This window comes from Polyodon spathula, chromosome 5 (assembly GCF_017654505.1).
Source record: "Polyodon spathula isolate WHYD16114869_AA chromosome 5, ASM1765450v1, whole genome shotgun sequence".
NCBI lineage: Eukaryota > Metazoa > Chordata > Actinopteri > Acipenseriformes > Polyodontidae > Polyodon > Polyodon spathula.
Genome location: NC_054538.1, coordinates 73,716,656 through 73,732,199, shown reverse-complemented (window position 1 = coordinate 73,732,199; position 15,544 = coordinate 73,716,656). Strand labels below are relative to the sequence as shown.

Below are 15,544 nucleotides of genomic sequence, written 5' to 3'. Positions count from 1 at the left end.
CATTTCCCATCATCCTCCTGCTCACATATGTAACAGATGGATTTACCAGTGAAAAGGAGGATGATGGAAAATGTAGTTCTGAGAGGTTCGTGCGGGTAAATGGGAAGCCATCTTGAGGCAGGGAATGCAATTTAAAGTTTAAAAAAGTGGTCAAAATGTAAAAATAAATAATAATAATAATTAAACAATACAAACACCTTGCATAAACAGTTGTAGCAACACATGGGAACATGTAACACAATAAAATAAAAAGGTCCTTATGTACCCTTTAACAAGAAATAAGTAAAATAGCGCCCAAATATGATTACTTTTTTTTTTTTTTTTTTTTTTACTTATCTTAAATATTTAATACTGTAGAAAGTAAAACATTTGTAAACATTTAAATAAAGTATTAACAAAAGTAACTTTGTCTACTGAGAAACAAAGGAATCCTTTGTAGATTGTAATTTATAACTCAGTATATATAAAAAGAGCCAACTTATAGATTATATATACAGTATCTGTCATAATGATTTTCTGTCATACCTACACAGGAATGATGATTACTAGGATAAAGCCTTCTGAAATTGAATACATTTGATATGCCTGGCTACAGCTTTACAGTTTTTTCTTGCTCCCACTGTAATGGAAGTAAAGAAATAATGGCATGTCATAATGGCACATTAAGGTTCTGGACCACCTTCAGCTATCAAGATTAATGCTTAGCAAGCCATTAGAAATGTACAGTATATTCTGAAGATGATGGCTGTGCTGAATTAACAAGTTTTTTTTTTTTCCTACAAAAAAAGTGCTTAAATGAGGTACAAAGTCATATTTTCACTTTTTGCAATATTGCTATAATAAATTTGAAACCAGGCATGTGAAATTCCCTGAGCATTTAGTCAAAAAACCAAGCACATTCTAAAGAATGAATTAGTTATTTATTTAGCAATTAACCAGTGGTGTTAGTGGGTACTGTAATTGCTAATACCTTACCTTACCTTACCTTACCTACCTAGAATTTATTTATGTTTCAGAGAAATAGAGATTAAAATACAACCCTCTTGAACCTGATCCTTGAATTCTGAACACTGGAGTCCAGCTGTTAAGCAGCCACATCCTTTTTTTAAACCATTGCTTCAAATCATACATCTGCCTATCCAAGTTAGATAAAATAGGAAAAATGACTTGGTTCTAAATGTTCACTAACTAGTACAACTGTCTGTACAGAACTAACACTCAAGTATGCTTTCTGCACAGTAAAAACCTTTCATAAATTATCATTCAAAAACTACAAAAGGTACAGCTTGAAACCCATCTCAAAGAACTACTTAACCCATTTACACTATATAGACTGCATAAAATGAATTTCAAAAGAAAAATCAGAAATGTAGAGATAGCTAAAGACAACAAAGATTTTTTTTTTTTTTTTTTGCATAATACAAAGTAATTGTTTCTGAGGAAAATAATATCGCTTAAAGATACTATTTTGGAAACACAGAGCCAACTATTTAATTAACTCCTATTTATTTGTCTTTTAAAGCAGGAAATTCAATTTTAATGATAACAAAGTGTCAGTTAACCACTTTCAGTTTATTTTATTCTCAGTTTTGTAGCAATAACATGGAGTTTTCTCCTTAGTTATTTAATGAAGTGAATGCTTTGAAAATACACAAACAGAGCTGTTTGATTTTAAGTATCATTTAAATATTAATGGAACTCATTTAATATAAATGGCATGACCCCCTTTTCAGTATGAATACTATATGCACCAGCTTTTGATTAGCCTGGTGGAATCTGTTGCTTGACCATAAAATAGTTGCTGAATTTTGAACATACTGTGAAGAACCTTGGGAGCTCAAGCTCCACAATGTTGTTGTGATAAAAAGAAATCCAGGTGTACCTTCATTATTAAGAAAGGTACTTTATTGTAACACAACACAGCATAACAGCATACAGTATCTGTTAACCCTAACACTGCTGTGTAAGAAATTAAAAGGTATAATTAAGAAGAGGTTTCTTCCATTACTGTAATTCGAACTATTCAGCTCACCAGTACTCACCTAACTAAATCGTGACGATTAAACAGTGGGTGTGTTTAAGATACCCATTAGCAACATGCTACTGTAGCTGTCCTCTTAAAACAGAACAGCAGCCTGCCTAAAGATTGCATTTGGCATGCCAAATGCATATACTGTATATAAGGACAAATGTAATTGGCTGCATTCACACTGGGTCCGCCTCAAAAGGTCTGGCTCGTTTCATTTGAAACAATGTATGTGTTTCAATGTGCTTGCTGTTCCTTAGGATGGAAACTAAAGTTAGTTTTTTTGGTCAATTCTTTTTTTTTTTTTTTCAGGATCAAGTCCGGTTGTTCACAATGCAGTTTTCAAGTGAACTTGGTTTGTTTATGGTGTGTGAACCGGATGTTTACAATATCCTGCAAGGCATATTGAAAGATGACAGATACGTGCTGCTCTGATTTTTAATATAGCACTGGGGGAGCACTTTCCTAATTTGATTAATACATATATTCATTTTATATATAACAATATATTTCTTTATTTTTATATAGTGCCTTTCATAGTGGACCACCATCACAAAGCGTTTTACAAGATATGAGACTAGGGTGTGTGAACTATGCATCAGCTGCAGAGTCACTTACAACAATGTCTCACCCGAAAGACGGAGCACAAGGAGGTTAACCAGTCAGTGGCTGAGCTGGGATTTCAACTGGGCACCTCCTGGTTTTAAGCCTGTTTCTTTAACCACTGGACCACACATGAGGCTGAATTAAACGCCTACAGTAGGAGAATAATGCAGTTTACGCATTTCTGCACAGTTTTCCTACTGTCAGCATTTAAAAAAAGACTATATTTTACAATTTATGTGAGTTTTGGCCAGTTAGGCTTGTATTTTGGTGTCAGTTTCTCCCACTGTCTAAATTTCTGCACTGAAAAAACTGGGACTTCAATTCACCGATGCCATAGCAACTCTGAAGTCATTAAAATAACAGTAGGTAATAACACAATAGTTTAAATACTAAGCATCAGGTGAATTTATTGCATATCATAACAACTCATTATTTTCTTTATACTGTCATCAAGTCAACACATGTTAAATGTACAAAAAGCCAGATCAGCAATTACCATTTAAACTTACGTATAATCAGAATGATGTCGCTAACACAACCGATGATGTGAATGGGGCAAGTCCTGGTTACAAGCCCATATCTTTAACCACTGGACTGCACGGTCTCCTATGTATACACCTTATGCTTAAATGGTAGTAACTGACCTATTTTTTAAATCTGGCTTTCTGTACATTTAATATGTGTTGACTAGTATGACAATATAAAGAAAATAATGAGTTGTTATGATCTGCAATAAATTCACTCAATGTTTAATTTGTAAACCATTATTGTGTTATACTCTTATTTTAGCGGTTCAGAGTTGCTACAGCATCAGTGATTTCACTGTGGAAATATGGACAGTGGTAGAATCTGAAGCTCTGACAAATTTGGTGAGACCAAAATCCAAGCAGAACTGCATTATTCTCCTACTGTAGGCATTCGATATAGTGGCTTTAGAAAGTCTACACCCCCTTTCAAAATTGTAACCTTTTGTTGCCTTATAGCCTGGAATTAAAATGCATTAAAATAGTCCCCCCCCCCCCCCCCCCCCCCCCCCCCCCCCCCCCCCCCCCCCCCCCCCCCCCATCTACACATCCTACCCCTCAACTTCCAAGTGAAAAAAATATTCTAGAAATTTTTATATTTTTAACTAAAAATAAAAACTGAAATAGCTTGGCTGGATAAGTATCCACTCCCCTTCTATCCTAAATTCGCTCAGGTGTAACCAGTTGCCTTCAAAATCACACACCAAGTTAAATGGACTCCATCTGTGTTAAATCCTAGTGAGTAACATGATTTCAGGATAAATTCAGCAGTTCCTGTAGGTTCCCTCTGTTGGGTAGTGCATTTCAAAGCAAAGACTCAACCATGAGCACCAAGGCGCTTTCAAAAGAACTCTGGGACAAAGCTGTTGAAAAGCACAGATCAGGGTATAAAAAAATATCAAAGGCCTTGAATATCCCTTGGAGCACAGTCAAGGCGATTACTGAGAAGTGAAGGTGTATGGCACCACCATGACCATGCCTAGATCAGGCCGTCCCTCCAAACTGGATGACCGAGCAAGGAGGAGTCTGATCAGAGAGGCTACCAAGAGGACAATGGCAACTTTGCAAGAGCAACAGGCTTTTATGGCCAAGACTCGTCAAAGTGTGCATGTGACAACAATATCCCAAGCACGGCACAAATCTGGTCTGTATGGTAGGGTGGCAAGAAGGAAGCCATTACTCAAGAAATACCACCTTGAATCCCGCTTGAAGTATGCCATGTAGCAAAAAAATTTGTGGCCTGACGAAACTAAAATGGAACTTTTTGGCTAAATGCAAAGCGCTATGTTTGGCATAAACCCAACACAGCGCATCACCCAAAGAACACCATCCTTACTGTGAAGCATGGTGATGGCAGCATCATGTTATTGGGATGTTTCCCATCGGCAGGGACTGGGGTACTTGTCAGGATAGAAGGGAAAAGGAAAGGAGCAAATTACAGAGAAGTCCTTGAGGAAAACCTGCTGCCCTCTACAAGAAAGCTGAAAGTGGAATGAAAGTTTACCTTTCAGCATGACAACAATCCAAAGCAGACAGGCAAAGCTACACTGGACTGGCTAAGGAACAAAAAGGTAAATGTCCTTGAGTGGCCCAGTCAGAGCCCCGACCTAAATCCAATCAAAAATTTGTGGCATGAATTGAACGTTCCCCAAGAAACTTGACAGAGCTTGAACAGTTTTGTAAAGAAGAATGGTCAAATATTGCCAAATCTAGGTGTGTAAAGTTGGTACAGACCTATCCCAACAGACTCACAGATGTAATTGCTGCCAAAGGTGCATCCACCAAGGATTAACTCAGGGGGGTGGACACTTCTCCAATTATGATCTTTCAGTTTTTTATTTATAATTGTTTTTTTGTTTTTTTTCTCAATAAAAACTTTTTCTCCCTTATCAGTGTGAAGTATGGTGTGTAGATAAGTGGAAAAAAAATCCTCATTTAAATGCATGAAACTCTGAGGCACTGACACAACAAAATGTGAAGAGTTCAAGGGGGTGTAGACTTTCTATAAGCACTGTATGCATTAATTAAATTAGCAAAGTGCTCCATCGGTGCTTTGTTCCATGTAACGTAATAATCCAAAAACATGCTATACTAAAAACTGGCTGACATATTTCAATATGCTTTGCAGGATATTGCATCCGGTTCACACGACACATAAACGAGCTGAGTGCACTTGAAAACGTTAGGTTACTTACCATAACCCTGGATCCCTGAAAGAGAAGACGACCACCAAAACACTACTTATGGGATATGCCTGTCTATTGGTAGGTATTTACTGAGCTCTTTATAGTAGAGCTTCTGATTGGCCCCTTCTTGGGATGACGTCCACGGTCCTGCCTACCGAGGGATTAAACCTGTCATCCCACGGAAGCCATTTCTCTTTTTGCATCCAATCCATGAGGGCGACCAATGTGACCTCTCTGGCTGATGGCCGTCTTCCCTTTCTGGGAACCAGGGTTACATTAAGTAACCTAACATTCCCTTTCAATTCGAAGATGACCACCAAAACATTACTTAAGGGAAAGAATACCATAGCCATCACAAGGGAGAAAGAATGGCAGCATATGAGGGACAACGCCTGTAGCTCAATCACTTTGCGGAGGTGATAGCCAAGAGGAAGGCTGTCTTCATAGACTGATACTCCAACTCCATGGAGTGTATGGGCTCAAACAGGTCTTTCGTGAGACCCTCCAGTACAATATCAATGCTCCATTCGGGGAGAACGACCCTCCTAACAGGGTGTAACTGCCCAGCACCTTTAAGAAACCGGGTTGCCAAGAAATGCCCACCCGGAGAAACCGAGTCTACAGGGGCATGGCAAGCAGAAATAGCCGCTAAATACACTTTCAAATGTAGAAGGTGACCAACCAGCATCGAGCAGTTCTTGCAGAAACTGCAAGATAACTGGCATAGGGCAAGAGACTGTGTCATGACCTTTAATCAGATACCAGTTCTGAAAATATCTCCACTTGTAGGCATATAACGACCTAGTGGAGTCTGCCCTAACATTCTGCAATGTGCCCACAACTGCGTCAGACAGCCCTTGGGCTAACCAGCAGTCCCATTCAGGGGCCAGACCCATAATTGTACACTTCTTTCTGAAGTACCGGGACCTTTAGAGAGTCTGTCACGGATGTATTCATGATTACTCGAAAGGGAGGTGGCCCCACGCGGAACTGTAGCGCGTAAGCATTGTGCACGATAGCGAGCACCCAGGTGTTCGAGGTGCAAGCGGGCCAGTATTGCAGCTGGTGTATGGAGAACGGATAGGTCTGAGGTCACAAGCCTTCAGGGCTCCTGCTGGGGCTACTGAGGTTGGGGCGGAGCCCTTTGAGGCAGCTGCCTAGGGCGATGGCCCTGGAACTGACTCCTAGAATGCTGCTGTGTGGATGCACCACACCCTGCGTTCCACCTACCTTGCGGGAGGGCCCAGTTGCCTGCTGCCGCTGTGGCCTGTAGGCGATGCCTCAGGTCACCCACCGAAGCCATGGGAACCGGAACCATCATGGTAATAGCGCGTGCCCGGAGAGATTGCCAAAGGCTTGACCTGCCCTGCACCGGAGCACGGGGAGGGAGTAGCGTTCCCACTTGCTGAGATGCCTCGCGTTCGCAGTGGGAGCGCTGCAGAATCTCCTCCACAGTTGGCTGAAAGGTATGCCCCGGGGATATCTGCACGTATAACAGCACCGCCTTATCCCCATCGGAGACCCTCACCTGTGACTGCCACAGCTATCAGCAAGCTACTGCCAGGCTTTCCAGGCTCCAGTCTAGGGCTTGCCCTTAAGGACCGGAGATCTGAAGCAGCGTGACTGAAAGAAGGTGTAACTTGGTGGACACCACCTCTGGCAGCAGGGCTTCCCTTAGTATGTCTTGCATATAGGCGGTCAGTATGCCCACCATGTTTGCAAGGCCGGTCACTTGTGCCCCTGCTGCATACGCCCTCTTCAAGTGTGTCTCCGTAACCCTACACTGCAGGTTTGAGCACACAGGGTCTTTAGGTAACCCCAACTGGTGGAGCATTGACACAAGCCACATCATCCCCAAGGGCCAAGGTGGCATGTTGGATGCCCGAGCATCGTGCACACAGGCTATGCCTGTCCTCCTGGCGTATCTTAGCCCTGCAAGATATGGAAGCATAGAACCCGGACCTGCTTGCCATTATTGTGCCGAGTATCGTGTGCACCGAGTGCACCGGTACTATATGTACAGGGCGTACCAAGCAACGCGACCGTTAAGTGTGCCGAGGTGGTGGACGTCTCCTGCATCAAACACCGTGTACACCTAGTGCAACAACCACCATGCGCACTGAGTGTATCAAGCATTGTGCGCACTTGCACTGAGCGCCGCGTGCTCACAGTGCAGTGAGCACCGAGTGCACCATGCTCCAGGTGTAACTAGAACCAAGGTACTAAACACCGTGCACACTGTGCGCCGTGTGTACCAGGTGTACCGAGCACTAAGGGCGCTGTGAGCACCGAGGTACTAACACCACGTGTGTTGAGCACTGTGCGCACCAAGTAAACCGAGCACACTGAGTACCGCATGCACTGGGTGTACCGAGCACCGAGGGCGCTATGCGCACCAAGGTACTAACACCATGTGCACCAAGCGCCGTGAGCACCGCATGCACCGAGCACAGCATGCACTAAGGAGCTATGCGCACCGTGTGCACCGAAGTACCAAGGGCTGAGCGTGCACCGAGGTACCAAAGCACCGGGGAGCAGCTAAAGCAGCAGTGCCTACCTAACCACGTGTAGTCACACACCTGGTCAGCACACAGCATATACCAGGGAGACACACAGGCTAAAGCTGCGGCAGGCGAGCTGAAAAACAACTGGGGGAGAACACACTTACTGTTGTTGTTTTTTCTGTTTGTTTGATTTTAAACTGCACTGCAACTAATCCACAGCACAACACAGGCAAAGTAGGGTTGTGCGATCGGGTCAACAGGTGGACACGTAACAACAACAAAACAAATACTTTTTATTTCGTCCAACCGCACATACAGCAGCCAGCAGAATCGCTCAACAGCGGGGGTAAAGCAAAGCCTAGCCCTGGTGGAGGAACAGCGTTTGCCCCAAGAGTGTAGGTTAGAAAAGACAACACACGCGCTCCTTTAAATCAATACTGCACAGGTAGTCGCTCACATACGACAGACAATAAGAAAAGGCAGCCTACAGCACAAGTGAGCAGGCTGCTGAAGGCTTTGATTTACCAGCTGATTCCACAGTTCAGTTCAACAGAGGTCTTACCTTACCACCTTGAGAGGCAAAAATAGAAATGGCTTCGTGGGTTGACAGGTTTAATCCCTCGGTATGCGGGACGAGGATGTCACCACAAGAAGGGGCCTATTGGCAGTTCTGATATAAAGAGCTCAGTGAATACCTACTAATAGGCAAGTATATCCCATAAGTAATGTTTTGGTTGTCATCTTCGAATTGAAAGGGAACTGCATTGTTATGGCAAATGGGAAAAAAAAAAAAAAAAAAAAAAAAAAAACATCCAAACAAACTCGGTCCCTTTGCTCAAGTGTAAACAGCAATTACATTGATACATTGTTTCAAATGAAAAGAACCAGACCCTTTGAAACAGACCAGGTGTGAATGCAGTCTCCTGACACTTGTGGTTAAACTATCTTGCCTAGCCACAGTACAATATGTGTGTCACAAAGGAAATATGTTGCCTGTCTGGACGTTTGTCATTGGTGACATTATTTAACCCATCAATGGCTTGCAGACATGTTCCAAGATGCCCAGTTCACACGGAAACCCTTTCTGCTTTAGGCTGTGCAATATGGTGATAATAAGTTTGTGCTTTGCTGCAAGATACAATGCACAGCTCCATGCTTACATCATGCTGCATATTAAGAATGCCATATGCTTATGTTCTAGTGTTACTGCAAGAGACTACATCCAGGCAATCTCACTGGCACAAACAACACTGTGTGAAAATATTAATATAATTAGTTTTCCCTCATCAATGAGTTATTGCCCTTAAAAATATTAAATAACATTGACTTCTGACAGGAAGTTGTTAGATTTTAAATTATCGCCACAACAACACTGCATATGACATATCTCTCTCTCTCTCTCTCTCTCTCTCTCTCTCTCTCTCTCTCTCTCTCTCTCTCTCTCTCTCTATCTATCATATATATATATATATATATATATATATATATATATATATATATATATATATATATAGTTTTAGTTTTAATCTAACGCGTAAACTAACACAGGCAAATTCTCGCAAGCGCAGGCGCAATAATTAAAGAGTTCTCCTCAAAGCAGTGTTCAATCCTTTTAATTAGGTTTTATTTTTTGGCTCAAGTATACAATACCTGATGGTGCACCTGAGACGCAATAACGACTGCTCACCACTGCTGAGAAAAAGGCCGACAAGAAGTCAACTAATTTGCGGTAACTTAATGCTAACACAAGTCAAATACTAACAAAAGACGGTACAGAATACAGTAGCAGTAGTAAAAATCGTTATATAATGTTTAGTTTGTGGACCGCCGCCACAAAATCAAAGTTTTACAGTAATCTCATAAGAGTAGCTCACCTCGGCAATTTCAAACTCAGGCTCAAGCAAAAGTGAACAGAGAAAGGTAATGAACTCCGTCACCATAGCAACCACACACCAACAAGTAGCAGCAACTGGTCCAGCAACATATTAACAAACTAAATAATGCGAAATATATATTTGAAACAATTAATCTGGAATAAATTAAACACGGTTTGTTTTGCGGTTTTCAAATCCTTTATACCGTGATATACAAATATGGCTTACATATGCACATTAAACAGCAATAGCAGGACAAAGGGAGACGCTCACCTAGAAGCATTCTTTTAAAAAGCAAAGGCGTAAGAAACGGCATAACAAATTGACTTACCTACTGACTAGCAAAACATTTGATTAATTTTCACTTTTCAGAAGACTATATGTAGGAGTCGACAACTAGTGTTAAAAAAAAAAGTTGGTTAGGCGTGGGGGGATTAACCCTATGTTTCTCTATTTTCTCTTACGCTCAGCACTGCAGAGCTGTGTTGACCGCGTCTCTGACGCGATGGGGGTGGAGAAGATGACGTCACTCCCTGCCGGAGCTAGGTTCTCTGTCCTGCCCCACGGGTCTTCTCATCACAACCCTTTTCATTGTGAACATGTTACTTCCCAAGTTCAATCTCTGCTTGACCTTTGGGGATGGTTGTAATTATTTACTGCCAATAATGGGATCTGTGATACAGTATGTCATGTCTGCAGGTGTATTGATTCAGAATTTTTGGTCTGATTTACATTCTTTGTCTTTTATGGCAGTTGTGTCCTGCTGTGAATCAATATGATATATATATATATATATATATATATATTATTATATTATATATCTATATATATATATATAATATATGCATATGAAAAAAAATATCCCCCATGAATATGATATGCTATTTAGTACTTTTATGTTTCATGCTACACAGCCTTGCAAAAGAACAGTACTGGTATATAAATTTATTAGTAAAATGGATATGTTAAGTTGATTCCAAAAGACTGTTACAACCAGTTGCTTAATTATTTAGTGGATCTTCATTAAGGTTAATTAAATAGTTAAGGACCTGGTTGCAATGTGAGGAGAGTTTAAGTCTGATCCAAAATGTTATCTAAATTATGTTTTAACAGATGTACGTCCTTATTTCAGCAAATAAACCAGATTACTGTGCTCCAAAACATGCACAAAGCTGTCTGAAGACTGCCCATGTATTAACCCCAACACCTCCCAAACAACAATGAGAAATAAAGACAAGCTGTGTAACCCATTTCAAAAGTGTGAAATGAGACTCTGTGTTGACATGAGCAATGCTGTATTGCCTGACATAAATGTAAAAGATTGGAGTCATTGCAGCTTGTGTATGGCGTGTGAGAGCTTTACAGGCAATGAACCAGGGCAGTTCAGTAATAGGGTATAACATGTGACATTGAACGACAGACACTGTCCAGCAAATTTATTAGGAAGTGTGGGCAGCGTAGCATGTTGTCCTCAGCTGGCTTTGAAATATATTTGACTATAAAATAGGTTATAATTGAACCAAATGCAGATGCCTAGGACCTTCAGAGCTATAAACACTGATATGAAACAACCTTTTATCTGTCACTGCCTTGATAAGGATCATTAATTAGACCAATGAATGCTGCGTTTCAGTTAATTAACTACTGATTTGCAAAACAATGTTTGGAACCTTTTTTATATAACTGTAACCTGTAAGTCTTGGAAAAATATAATCCTGTTTTAAATATGTTTGTTAAAAGAATGTGGTAGACCCTAGGTATAGTTGCAAAATTATTAGTGGGTCCTTTTGTGGTACTGTACTATCATTTAGAATTGTACTTATTTTCAAATAAAATATGTACCAGTAGAAAGATTGGCAGTTTAGTTATGAACTACGAGTCACAAGAGCCATAGTTTGTTATCTGAAGATATCAAGTTAACAGTATTTCATCACCACCTCGCCTCCTTCCCTTTTAAAAATGTACCCCAAATCTAGTGCTACTTAGTTCTAATATTACTTAGATGAAGACGGTAGCCAAATAGCTTGTACAGTATATTCAACTTCCTTACATTTTTATTTAGTGTCTAAAGTTATTTGATATAAGTCATTAATACCAAAGTATATTTTTGCAAAGGTTGTGTTCATTAACTTTGAATAGTTTAAATAATCTGTTCGTGTTTGACACTGAAAACCACATCAGACTGCACTTTCATTGTCTTTATCATTTCTGAACAGCAGTTGTACAGAATGAAGTTAGTGACAGTTCACCACACTGCAGGAAGTGGCTTTTATTGCTTCTGATATGGGTCTAGGGTGCAGGCGAGTAATAAGCCATCTGTGATAGATATAAATAAAGATATAGATTGCCCATATAAAGAATAAATATAAACACGCAGATGTATGTGATTGTAATTTGAAATACATCAAATAGTAGACCATTTCAAACTTAGAGCAAAAGCTGCATAATGTTACTGACATTTCCCTTTAAATTAAAATGCAGAAAATCCAAAAAGAAAGTCCAAAGAGCTTGTTAAATAACTAGAACTGAAGACTGCATTGCGTGTACTCGCTAGTATAAAAACGTGGACCCTGTCTTGGACTTTATCCACTCTGAACACTGCTATTTCCTCATATGCACATAATGTTTAAGGAAGGCCCATATCTTGGTGTAACAGGCTACTAATTAAGTGGATGTATTAAAATTCAGCCCTCGTTTGTAATTAAGTCATAAATGCACAGTACACCTTGTCAAAAATGAAACCATGGTATTAGTCACTGAGCACCAGAAAGACAGTTATATTAAAATTAGCTTGATCTAATTAGATTCTGTTCATGCATTAATTGTGCAATCAGTATTCCTTTCAAAACGAACGTTAGGGCTCAAATGAATACTCAATAAAGGGCATATTTCTAAAAATAAAAGGCATTGTTCACAATGTGCTGCAGGTGCCTCTCCAGGATTGGTTTTGTTTTGTGCTGAAAGGTATTGTCCGGGTGGCTTTTGGCGGTGGGTGGAGGATTAATGAGATTTAAAACGTAGTCCCTGAGGTCATTTATGAATACAACTTTAATAATATGCAAAGCGTATTTGTGCATCACAGATGCTTCAACTTCTTTTATCCTTACTCTGGGTCCACCTGCTGCCAATTTTATATATTAAAAATAAATACCAATTAAAAAAATACATTAAAAACAGACAGACCTGCACCTTGTGAAAGGGTCAGATAAGCAATAAGTCAACAGTTTTTTGTGGATTTGTTAATCAATATATCTGCCCCGCACTCCCCTTCTCATCAAAGCCATACAGCCACTTTTAGTAGAAAGGAAATATGTAGAATTAATCAATTACAATATCAAAGGGTGATATCACAGAAATGTTTTAATCATGGGAAAAGCATGGATAACTGCAAAATCTCTGTGCAAGTTAATAGTGGTCAAGGGGCATGACCAACTGGACATTTAGAAATATCTGCAACTGATGGGAGGCGTCCCCTATGGCTCCCTGTTACCTGCAGCTCATAGTGAAACTCGGGTTGCCTGCAAAACCCTGCAAGCTTTATGACTCACTTCAGACTGAGCCGTTGTTTTGTGACGCATTATGTTGCCAAGGTGATTTTCACTGTGAGTGGATGAACTCAGAAAGCTCAGCTACAGTAACATATCTAATAACAAATAGGATTGAACCAGTAAGCCCCAGCCAGCACAGTCAGGCAGTCTACATTTAAGTATTGTAATGCCGGGTCCTTTGGATGCAATGTAATACCAAAGCTTTCTATAATCAGTTTTGTTGCAAAGGGGGCAAACCAGGCAGCAGAAACACACAAAGCTGAATTGTCGATCAGCACTTCAACCACGCCAAAAAAAAAAAAGAAAAAAAAAAAAGCTTTCCTTGGGAAGAGCTACCAGTGCAGCTTTGCAAATTACATTTTCAGTCTAATGACAAAAGTGTGTAGAATCTGCAGTAGGGAATGATCCAGAACACACATAGTACCATAGTAAACATAAAATGACACATCATGTACTTCTACAAAAGCAAAAACAATCCCTGTAAAAAACATGATTCTCAGTAATTGTGGATTACGTTTTACATTATCCCCTCAAAGGGGAACAGTGCACTATGTTGTGTTGTCTGTTAAAGGTAATGCTTAAATTTGAGTACTGTTACTTTAGCTTTCTGTCTCTTAACCTCTCAAGCTTTGAGCTTGTTTGGAGAATCATTGTTGCTAGGCTACTATCTGTGCTTCCTAATTAAAAAAAAAAAAAAAAAAAAAAACATGATGCTGTGGACCCACCCTTACTGTGGTGTAGTATAGAATGCTTTGCTTATACAACAATACAAAATGACTATAGATACTCAATGCATATCCATTTACATTACCTTGAATCTGCAATAAAATGACACTCCTGAATGTTGTTAGCTGCCATTCAAATAATATTACAGCTTGATATAATGTGTATAAATTCATTATGAAATAATATGCATTGAGTATAGGTGATAGTATTAAGTTGCTTTTGCTTATCAAATCTGGATGTTGCCCAGTTTTTTGTGATTACTGAACTCAACAAGATCTTTTTTTTTCTAGATTTTCTGATTTAAAAGAAAAAAACAAATGGAGACAATGTGTATATCTGCAATCTTCTTTCTGTCTGGGTGGATTTAAATAGCTGTACATGCTTCATGCTCTTGGATACAGAGTTTGTGATTGGGTCAACTCAGCTCTTGGTTTCATCCAATCAGAGCAGGTTACCACGGTTGTTTCCACCAACGACTGGGCAAATCCGGTTGCTGTAATTTCATTGTCACTAAGGGAGGGAAATACATACAGCCACAACAGCTCCTACATATTGCAATGTGCTTGTTTTAAAGCCACAGCACGGTTTTGTGTCTGTTGGAGTACCTCTGCTTCAATAAAAACACAGTCAGAACATCGTTGTATTCCTGTTTAGTTCAATAGGATAAAAAAAAAAAAAGAAAACCTTCAGCTGTTCCATCCAACCTTGTCCACAGATACCAGGTTAATCCGATTTAGACAGCACCATGCTTCAGGGCGGTGCGTCACCCTAGCAACCACCACTTTGTCAGCAGTGACTTGACATTAGCCATCTGATTTAAAGAGTGCAGCTGGCATCTGGGTTATGGAGAATCTTTTATAAACCAGCACACAGACAAGTCTGTTATAGACCAAGCATTTCAATTATTGAAACAAAGTGAGGGTCTGCAAAGCAAGAGAAATAGGTTTCCTCCATAGAAGTCAGATTTAATTTATAAATATATGAGTGTAGCAGTTGCTTTCTTAAGCTAGTAGATATAACACTGTGCTGTATATCACTTGGGCTATTAGACCCTGTGCCAGCTGGTCTCATACGTAAGTAGACAAGGAAATCCGTGCTGTTTGGCTTCAAGAGATGCCAGACCGAAACCTTTATTTACAAGACGTCTCTTTGAAGGTACTTTTTTTTTTATAAAGTTGTTGACAGATGTTGCTCATTTTGTGTTAATACTTGGTTAATAAATCATAACAAATTCAATCAAAGTAATTCATTTTATGATATAACTTATAATAAAACTAATTTGCAAAACATAGCCACCATAACATCTTTTTTAAAAATGTAACCCCATTATACAGTAGATAAATAAAAGTAACCCTTTTTTATAGATCTCAACACTTATCAAAAGGTTTTCAACATCAGCAATTTGCAATGACTATGCAATTGTTCTATACTAAGGGATAAGGACAACACAAGGGCATCTACAGTGGTATAAGCCAGGTTGAATGATACCACGGTGAAAACAAAAATAGACATAGCATGCTAGGATTATAAAGCTACTATTCCTGAAAAAC

At 39.7% G+C, this 15,544-nt stretch overlaps 1 protein-coding gene across 1 annotated transcript in view; it reads right to left on the bottom strand.

Moving 5' to 3' along the window:
- Positions 1 to 10,447, bottom strand: part of armc2 (armadillo repeat containing 2) — a 45,278-nt gene extending 34,831 nt beyond the window's left edge. Inside the window, exon 1 of the mRNA XM_041251288.1 lies at positions 10,052 to 10,447. The gene's annotated coding sequence lies outside the window, so the exon portion shown is untranslated. The remainder of the gene's footprint in view (positions 1 to 10,051) is intronic.
- Between the last annotated feature and the right edge of the window lie 5,097 nt (positions 10,448 to 15,544).